The sequence below is a fragment of the Monodon monoceros genome, unplaced genomic scaffold, assembly GCF_005190385.1.
Source record: "Monodon monoceros isolate NGI ecotype Baffin Bay Population unplaced genomic scaffold, NGI_Narwhal_1 Super_Scaffold_3, whole genome shotgun sequence".
In the NCBI taxonomy this organism is placed as follows: Eukaryota; Metazoa; Chordata; class Mammalia; order Artiodactyla; family Monodontidae; genus Monodon; species Monodon monoceros.
In genome coordinates, this window is record NW_021703780.1 from 34,822,395 (window position 1) to 34,833,012 (window position 10,618).

The following is a 10,618-nucleotide window of genomic DNA, read 5'->3' on the forward strand; positions in this document are numbered from 1 at the left end:
ACAGGACTGTGGAAAAGTGGCCAAGGCAGAGAGAGAAGAGTTAAATCAAGCCCAGACCTCAAAAATCTGTGTTCAATTTTGATAAAAATCTCTCTCCCTCTCCCCCACCGCTCCCCTTCCTCCACCCCACAGCTCAGACATGTTTCTTTATGTTATGAGCTTGCATCTTGTTTGGGGCACCAGGGCGCTCCCAGAAAACCCTCAACGGCCCCCACCGTGGGCACATGTGGCAGACACGTCCATTCCACTCTCCGGCAGGGCTGGACACGGAGCCTCGGTCCTGGCCACCACCTCCTCCTCCTTCCCTTTGCAATTACCTGTCTCCAGACCAGATCCTTCCTTCGCGGTTAAGTCAAAGCCGCAATGCCCGGCGCTGTCAGGGCCACAGCAGGCGGATGGATGGGCAGCAGTCGCAGGTGCTGGGATTCCCCACTCAGGACCCCTTTCCTGGGATGCTCTTTCCCTCTCCCAAGTCCCACTGCTTCTGAGAACAAGAACCTCCCCGCTCCCTCTGCCCAGCCTGCTGGCCAGGAGCCAGGCTTGCAAGTGGGAGCCGGGGGCTTGTAAAGAGTTAAATCACCCGAAGGAACCGGGAAAAGCCACCACCAAAAAGTTGTCAGTTTGGGGGGCACCGGCTATGTCTGTCCACTTGTGACAACAAGGAATCAGATTTCAAAGCCACAAACTTTTTTTTTTTAAGTTTTCCAAAGACATTTCCTGTGTCCAGATGTGCCCATCCAGACAGACACGCAAATCACACCCATCGGCGCAGACACGCACGCAGGCCCGGGGAGCCCCACTCAAGTATCCTCGGCGGCTCCTGCAAGCACTTTGGAGAAACAAAACAGGCAGCCCGTGGAGCCGCTGCCTTTCCAATCCCCTTTAAGCGTTGGAAAGAAAGTAGAGGGGGAGAGAAGTGGGGGAGTGCCCCGGAAAGTCTCCCGCGGTCTCCCCGCCCCCGGACGCGAAGCAGGGAGGAGAGCGGGACGGCCGCACTTACCCCGGGGCTCCCATGGCGCGTCCGCCGCTCCCGCAGCCCCGCGCCCGGCTGCGCGCCCGCCGCCCGCCGCGCCGGCTCCGCGCTGAACTGAGTTCGCAGTCTTCCGACCGAAACCTCGCCGCCCCCCCGGGCCGGCCTCGCGCCCGCCCGCCCCGCTCTGACGTCAGGCGTCTTGGAGCGGGATATTTATGGCAAGGATACTCTGAATTTTCCCTAGGTAGAGTTCTGATTGCAGTTCCTGGGGATTTGTAATTTTCACACTTTCAGACAGAGAGCAGGGGAGGGAGGAAGGGAGAGCGCAGCCGGCAGGGCAAGGCAGACAATGAGGGTAGCTGTTTCCAACGCTGGCGAGGAGCCTTCTCAGGGCTCCCTCTGTTTTGCAAACATGTAAGGGTCAAGGAGGCAGAAGTGGTGACCTAGGGGGTGGGTGGGTTTCTCCTCACTCCTTCCCTGGTCTGAGCCGGCTGGGAGGTCAGGTGCTGGGGGTGGGTGGGGAGACTTCTCCTTCGACCAAGTACCTTCAAGGGACACTAAGTGCCAGGAAGGTGCTAGGGCAAGAAAGGGGATAACAGAGCAGCTAATTAGAAGCCCTGGTCCACACCCTAACAACTTTTCCATTTCTTCTTTGGGAGTGCGTGCGTGAAAAAAAAGTTTCTTTTTATTAAATTATTTTCCACACTCCCTGCCTCTGTATAGCTTTTCCAACTCAGTACCAGTCAGTTCATCTTACTTCATTGCTTACGTACAGAGTTTGAGCCGTTTACAATAGCTCTTATTCATACTTTTAAAAATTGCTTTTAATTTTTTTTCTTAAATGTGATTGTGATCCATCTGCTGGTCTGGACTGGAAATTGCCTTAGTTAAGAACAACTGTCTCCTCGATGACGGACACCATCCTCAGGGTGAGTCTGGATCTTCTCTGTTTCCCCCACGCTCCCAGGAGTGAGCAAGCGGATGGTGCCCATGCTGGGTGTTGACCCAGGTAGAGTTTTCTAGGTCTGGATTCTAATGGTCATCTGTTTCTCCATCTAGCTGAAGGGGTTTAGGGAAATGGCTTGGTTTAAAGGCCATCTTTGAAGAGTGGAGAGAAAGAGAGTGTAATGCCTTATCCTACATGGTTCCCAAAGACTGGAGAATGAACTGAAAAATGACACGCATGGGATGCAAATTGCTTGTACAGTTGGATAACGTAAGTGTGTAGGTATTCAACTCCCCATTAAGGAGAATGAGCACGGATAACCACAAATCATCACGAAAACAGCACAACTCCAGTGAGCTTCCTGTTAGCCCAGGTGGGGGTGTGGTTCTAACCACGTTACAGTGCAGCAGAGACCCGAGGACTTGGAATGCGTTTACCCCTTTGGCGGCAGTTGGTTAGGGCTGATTGCCAAAAAGAGCCAAGCCGTGGGGCTGGGCCTCTCGGTGGGAGACAGCCAAGATGTTTTGGTCCAAGCCACAGAGGGCCCAGAGCCCTGCTGTTTGGTCACTGTCAAGTTGCCCTCCTGAGCATCATACCCACTGCCACATCCCTCCATCCCCTTCCTCACATCAAAGTTCCATTGGCAGGGTGAGCTCTGCTCTGTGGTGGACACTGCACATTGGCTTCCAAAAGCCATTGACAAGCCCCTTCTCCCTTGCCTTCCTCAGCTAAAGAAACTGGAAGCCTCCAATATTCACCATCCCAGATTCCCTTGTAGCTAGAGATGGCTATGAAACCCAGTTCTGGACAGTGAGATTGGCATGCAGAAGGCAGAGGTCAGCTTCCACAAAGACTCTTTAAGAAAAAGTCAGATTCAGGGGCTTCCTTGGTGGCGCAGTGGTTGAGAGTCCACCTGCCGATGCAGGGGACACGGGTTCGTGCCCCAGTCCGGGAAGATCCCACATGCCGCGGAGTGGCTGGGCCCGTGAGCCACGGCCGCTGAGCCTGCGTGTCCGGAGCCTGTGCTCCGCAACGGGAGAGGCCACAACAGTGAGAGGCCCGCATACCGCGCAAAAAATAAATAAATAAATAAATAAGTCAGATTCAGATGGCATGCCCCTTTGACACTCGCTATTCCTCCTTCCCCCATTTCTTCTCTTAGGACATAGATATGATGCCTGGAGGTACAGCAGCCATCTTGCAACCTCGAAAAAAAAGCCACTCACTTCAGGATGGCGGAGCGGGAAAGTAAAAGAGCTGAGACCCTAGATGACATCCGTAAGTGGCTGAACTTTCCTCTGACTTCTTGTCAGGTGAGAAAAACTCCTATGTGTTCAAGTTATAATAGTTGAGTCTTGTGTTTTCTACAGCCAAGTATAATCTTACCTGATATACTCCCATCTATCCACCAAAATATAGTACTGTGACGATTCCTGAGCATTAGCTCATAAGCACGACAGTTCTTTTTAACCTTATGCTGACATCATTCTTTATAGTTTTCAAAGCCCATTCACATATATCTCCTGTGAACCTCACAATCTGGAGCAGTATCACTATAACCTCCATTTTTTAAATAAGAAAAGAAGCCAGATTTGATAAATATCCTGCCCAAGATCACACAGTCAACAAAATAAGGGACCCTTGGATCCTAACCTAGTTCTTCTGACTCCAGTTCTGTGTATTTTCTGCAACAACGTCCATAACCCAACAACAAAGTCCAACAAAGAATCCTTATTACCCCTAAGTTGGCATGAATTCTATTTAATTCAACCAAGATGAAAGAGATTGAAAGTAAATTCTGGAACTAGAAAGTGTCACAGTCCACCTGGGGAATTAAGTCCAGCCCATCGTCACCCTGAATCCCTCTCACCTTCCAGCTATACTCTGACATCCTGCCCTGAATCCCTTAGAAAGTTGCTCTTTCTAAGGTCACATGGCCTTTTAGTTGAATCTGGTCTTGTCACTCTTCATTGTCACGTCCTTGGAGATGTTTATGCCACCCCTTTCTGGAAGCACTCCCCTCTCTCAGGGACATCTTCCCAGCATAACTTCCCTTGTGCGGTTTCTCTCCCTTCTTCCACCTGGATGTGGATGTTTCCCAGGGATCTATCAGCCACCAACCTTCTCTTGCCCATCACCGACTCTCCTCTTGTGATCTCCTCCTTTCTTTTGAGTCCCACCGCAGGCTCCACGACTGTCTGGGAAGGTCAACCATTGTCTCTACGCCCAAATCTACTTTCCAACCACCATTTTCCTCTCAACTTAAATCCTGCTTTTTCTAACTATTTTTGTCTATATTGCCCAGCATATGGCAAGTAGTAGATAAATGGTATCTATTTTTAATGATTAGTGTAAAAAAGATGCAGGAAAGTGACTAAAGCATAAGAGGTCGTTGTGACTGACTCATTTCTAGGATCAGGAGCTGTGGTGTGATCGTTCTCCCGTGCAGATCACCCCACAGGCCAATCTACTTGTCCACAGTCAGAAGGAAATGTAGCAGAATTAATGGAAGTTAGCAGGAGCAGACACAACAGAAATGAAGAGGCACACCTAATGAGAAATAGAATAGCCTCGTTAACTCCCTTTAGAATTAACTCCTTTTAGAATATCCTTGTTAACTTATTCCAGGCAAAGTGAGAGAAAGAAAGGTATTAAAGATGAGGCAAGAGAGGGCCAGAGACTTAGAGGTAGTGGGCGATGATGGGAACAGGGGAAGAATATTCCAGGTCTGGGGGAGGGGGCGTGTCTCCATCCCTCCCCAGGTGAGCTTACTTGGGTTCTGTTGGGAAGAGGAACAGGTAAAGCTTATAAAATATGTGGCTCTCAATGCTAAGAGGCTGTTTTTGAGGTTGGTGAGCCCTGAAGAATCTGTAAAGTGGGAGGGCCCCTTCCAAGATCATCTGGTTCAGATGAAGAAAGATGGAGCCCCTACCCCCAACACTATGCTACACAGAACCCTAATGTAGGGGGTGGTAATCTCCTATTCTCAAGACTGCCCCAGGGGTTGGGGGTGGCTCCATCTTTCTTTATGTCAGTCACCTGCATATCCCGGGAATGTTCCCTGAACACACAGTGAGGCTCTGTGCAGCACACTGCTCATCTGGAAAATTCCAGCTGCTCCCAGAGGCATCCTCAAATAGTTCAGCAAGCTTGTCCCTGCTTCCAAAGCCAACCATGTACCTCCAAGGCCCAGCTGACTCGTGGGAGAAGTAGGCTTTACAGAGGTCCCTCCTTGCCCACTTCCCAGGGCCAGAGCTCCTAGTCTATACCACACAGATCCCAGGAGCACTCAGCCAAAACCTTGTGAAGGATCAATGAGAATCCCATGAGTAGCCATCCAATCAATGTGATGATTAACAGATGCCCTTCCCCAATTTACTGACACGGGCTAAAGAAGATGGTGAAAGAACTCAGGTGTTAGAATCAGAGACGCTGGTTAAATCCCCAGCCTGGCCTCTCACTGCTGTGTGAGCTCAGCATAGCAGGTAACTTTCTGAAGCTTAGTGTTTGTGATGGTTAATTTTATGTGTCAACTTGGCTGGGCCACAGTGTCCAAATATTTGGTCAAACATTGTTCTGGATATTTCCATGAGGGTGTTTTTTGGATGAGATAAACATTTAAATTGGGGAACCTCTATAATGTGGGTGGGCCTCATTCAATCAGCTTTTGAAGGCCATAATAGAACAAAGGCTGACCTCCAGGATTCTGCCAGCAGACAACCTTCAGATTTGAACTTCAACTCTTCTCTGGATCTCCAGCCTGCCAGCCTACCACGTCAGATTTGGAGCTCATCAAGCCTCCACAATTGCATGAGCCAATTCCTTAAAATCTATCTGCCTGTCTATTTATACACACACACAAACACACACACACACACACACACACACACACACACACACACACACATCCTGTTGGTTCTATTTATCTGGAGAACCTTGACTAATACAATTTCTCAGCAATAACATGGGATGAAGAACATTCCATCCCAAAGGATTGTTGACAAGGTTAAATGAGGCAAATGGATTGAAAGTCCCTACTTCAACGAGTTCTTCTGAGACTGGAGAGGAAGAGGAACGCTAAGAATTGTGAGGTCTCTCTCATTCCACCACTGAGGCTGTCGGATTCCACCTGCTGACCCCAGGCCCTGATCAGGGAAGTGCCAAACTTTGTATCAAGGGTGCTGGTAATGCCTAGAGGGCAGAAGAAGCTTGTTGTAAACTGGGCCCAGTTCAGCACAGACACATCCCACATCAGGTGTTTTGATCATGGGCCCATCCTGCTTCTTTCACCTATATTGAGGGATGTAATCTCCATTGATTAGAACAGGCCTCCTGGACTTCCATTAAGCAACAGTAACTTCTAAAGCTACAACTGAAGAAAGAAGGTCAGAGGTATCACAGTTTCTTCCTGGAAAGGACCTGCCAATAGGACATGAACTGCTTGAAGATGTTTTAGGTTCTCATCATGGTGGGAGGTTTGTAGAAAGGCGTTAGAATATGGCATGAGAAAAGCCTGGTTTCTAATCCCAGCTGTAGCTCTTACAGCTAGTAAGAGCATCATTTAGCTTCTCTGAAAAAATATGGAATAATAGGAGGATCAACCCCATGGTGCCAGAGTGAGGATTGAATTATAGAATGTTTGTAATTACAGATGGCCATTATTCTTACATGCCTCTTCCTCTCTTTGCCTTTTCCCATCTCCCCCCCAACCCCCCACACATAGCTCTTCTGTTAGTTAATACCAAGAATGCACTTAACATTAATGTACAATTCACTAGGTTCCTGACATCCAGCTCTCTGCAAACATCTTTGCCTGGAGTTTGCCAGGAAACCTCCCCTGGCTCAGACATGACCACACCAAATAGGCAGCGATTGGAAAATTGCCCCCATAAAGGCTGTCTCCTTCCGAGGCACAGGACTGCGTTTCTGAGAAGCCTTCTCAGGTTGTTTGCAGTGGCTTTGAGGGTCGGCTCTGCTGCCTCGCCTACGTCAAAATCCTAAGTGTTTAACCACAAGACACACAATCCTGGGACATCGTGGCGGCAGCCCTCCATCCCCACGGCAAGGCAGGCTGTGCGTGTGTCTAATCCGGTATGTGGCCCCCCCGCCCCCCGGCAGAGGCCAGTAAGGCACCACACCTGGCCAGATGTGGGATGGGCTATGGTACACAGTGTGCAGAGTGCTTGAGTGGGTGAGAAAGGGGGTGGAATTCCTTCCTGACCCCCATAGACAATGTGTGATCAGAGCCCAGGGTCCCCAAGGCCATGCCCGCGAGTAGCCACAGCTGCTTATGTTATTTCTGGAGCCAGAGTCCTTGCAGTCAGGGCTGCATACAAACTCCCATTTTCAGTAGCTCAAAACTCTTTGAAAAATAATGCTCAGAGCTAAATGCTCCAGTCAGCTTCAAGGTGACATTGTATTTTGAAATGTTTGAGAGAAAGAAATCTTCCCAACTGACCTATACTGGGAATGAAAGTGGGTAACACACACACACAAACACACACACACACACACACACATGCTCATTTTTCTCCATTGAAAAATAATTTCAGACTGCTTACAATCTTTGGGTCTGTGTGACTTTGGGCTGGCGTATAGGTGTGTATGCAACTGAGCAGGGATTTTTGGAAGACTAAGGGACATCAGGAGAAGCATGACACATTTCATCATTCGGTGGTTTTGTCTTTTAAAGGAAAATACCTTAAAAATGGTAGAGTGATGATGTTAGGAATCTGTTCTTAATTACCACTCAGTAACTTGGCAATCTGTTTTATCCCATTCATTTCTTTTGGAAAGTTCTCAGCAACTCATCTCTTCAGCTGTGTGTGTATACAATCACACACACAGAAATAAAGAAAGAGAAAACCCACCCTGGTTGCCCTTGGAGAAAGCAAGGACATTTGCGCATCTCCTGAATCCTGCAAATATTCAAAAGCACAGATTTACAGACACTAGGGAGTCTCAAAAACACCCAATAGGCTTGTTTGATCGATGCATATATGTGGTTTGGGACTCTAATATAGGGACTTTTTCTTACTTTCTTTAAAAGAAAGAAACAGTAGCAGAAGCAGCAGCAAAGAAATCCTTCTTGAATGCTATTTATTCACTCATCCTGCTAAGTCTGAGGCACTGTGGTAAGCCCTGGTGATGCAAAGTTGCACTAGATGGGATTTCTATCAATAAGAAATTCAATCTAGTGGAGGGAAGGAAAGCTCAGCTACATGCATGTTAAAAACAAAAAAAAGTAAAAGCACATGAAACTTTCAGAATCACTGTGGTTAGGATGAGGTGAAGGTCAATAGTACACTGCCTGTCTTTGGATGAATAAGAAAATACCTTCCCTTTCCACTGGTACCTTCCAGGCCAGTTGCAATTCCAGGCCAAAATGCAATTTCCAAAATACATTCTGGAGAATGCTAAGCCCTTTAAATGGCTGCCAAAAAAGGCAGAGGGAGTGTTCCTCATGATCAAATAAGTTTGATAAAAACTATATATTCTACCCCCATCCTTGGAACTGCACAGTGCCTATTAGCATATGGAAAGTTCTGAGAAGGCCCAAAGCAAAAGAGATCTGCTGAACTTAGCTCAGTACAGTATTCCCCAAAGTTATTTCCTCACAGGACCCATTTCTCACATAACATCTATGAACATCCCATGACTTTCAGAAACATTGTTTAGTCTGAAGGGGACCAGAAGAAGTCTCTAAAAATAAACACAATTGTAATGGGATGCTGAATTGGAATTTTTAATGAGGCAGCAAGATGCAATAGATAAGAAATTATAAAATAATGTTTCAGAGTGAGAAGCGGATTTTCAAAAGGAAGTATCTAGGAACTGGTTTCATGTCTCCAAAAACTCCTTCCTATAAGAAGAACTGGAAGCATGGAAATTGAGAAAGAATGTGATGAGGAAGATTTCCCTGAGATGCCTGCACCAGAATTCCTTCTCTTCACCCCCACAGTGAGAACAGCTTGAGGGGAGTGACTCAAGGACCTAAGTGCTTCCTGAAGTTGGGAATTGTGGACAGTGTCAAACTCCAGCCTGGAAACCTAGAAGGCAAGAGACAGATGGTAAATTGATTTGGTGGTGGATCAAAGGAGAGTAGTTACTTTATTGGGAAGGCTGGCACTCCCAAGGCTTGCTAGGACAAGGATTTATCCATGTGTCCTGACAACCATATGTGGGCCACATGGGTGAGAAAGTGAGCCAGGAGACCTATTTAGATCTTATCAAAGAGGACTACCTGGAAGAATTATGGGACCACAATATCAAGAGCTGGTACAGAGTGGGCTACTGGCAAACCAACTAAATGGGAGAAAATCAGCTGAAGGAAGAGAATGCACAAGCCCGTATATAGGATGTGCAGTTGAAGGGACCCAATTGAATAGTCTCTGAAGAACCCACCAAAAGCTCATAGGGAAAAGAGCCTGATATATGCAAACCATTTTACAACCATACCAGTCGAGTAAAAACTTCTTTGAGGAAGAGGAGACTTCTAACTATGGCTGAGTAAGGAGATAAGCAAACAGTCTCCCCAAAGCAACTATAAATCAGGATTAAATTAACAAAAACAACCATTTTGACACTATGGAAATCAACCAAAGGCATATGACAATCTGAGAAGTGTTTATACTTTACAAACTGATGAACTTTGGGTAAGAATACTGGGAATCTCTGGTATTTGGACTTGAGGCTGTGTGAAATCATTCACTGACCACTGCACTAGGAAGATACAAGGGTGATCTTTAGGAAGCCAAGCTTATAAATGAAAGTAAGGATATCAAAACACAACTGAACTGAACTGAGACATCACTATCCATATACTGCAGGTTTCACAGATTTAGCCAAGGCAAGTGATAGCAACAACAACCTTCACGATCCAAAGTCGCTACAAAAAAATTAATCTAAAATGTCCAGTTTTCAACAAAAACATTTACGAGACACACAGAGAAACAGTAAAGTGTTACCCATATGCAAGAAAAAAAGCAGGCGATAGAAACTTTATGAGTATCTTCAAATGCTGGGTTTAGCAAAGACTTAAGAGCACCTACTATAAATATGTTTTAAGAACTGAGGAAAGCAATGTTTAAAGAATTAAAGGAAGAGTGACAACAAGGACTAAACAAATAGAGATTCTCAATTAGGACACAGATATTATATTTTTAAAAACAACCAAATGAAAATTCTGGAATTGAAAACACACCTAAAGTAAAAAATTCACTATAGGGCTCAAAAACAGATTCAAGATGGCAGAAGAAAGAATCAATGAACTAGAGGATAGATCAATAGAAATTATCAATCTGAAGAATAGAAAGAAAAAAAAATGAAGAAAAAGTGAATGGAGCCTCAGAGACCTCTGGAACAACATCAGGATATAATGGGAGTCCCAGGAGAGAAGAGAGAGAAATGGACAGAAAAAAAAATTTTTTTGAAGATATAGTGGCATAAAATTTCCAAAATTTGATGAAAATCTACTGATTTACTTAATATACTGATCCAAGAAGCTCAAAAATCTAAGTGGAATAAACACAAAGTAATTTACACCTAGACATATCATAGCTAAACTCTTAAAAGCCAAGACAAAGAGAAAAATCTTGAAAGAGAAAAAAAACTCTTTACATACAGGGAGCATCAATATGTTAATAGCTGACTTCTCATCTGAAAGATTGGAATGACATATTCAAAGTGCTGAAGAAAAA

At 46.0% G+C, this 10,618-nt stretch overlaps 1 protein-coding gene across 3 annotated transcripts in view; it reads right to left on the reverse strand.

The window, feature by feature from the left end:
• Nucleotides 1–1,030, reverse strand: part of DAAM2 (dishevelled associated activator of morphogenesis 2) — a 111,217-nt gene extending 110,187 nt beyond the window's left edge. For 2 of the 3 annotated variants that reach the window (XM_029242916.1, XM_029242917.1), the window contains exon 1: nucleotides 318–984. The gene's annotated coding sequence lies outside the window, so the exon portion shown is untranslated. The other variant, XM_029242920.1, reaches the window with a different exon arrangement.
• Between the last annotated feature and the right edge of the window lie 9,588 nt (nucleotides 1,031–10,618).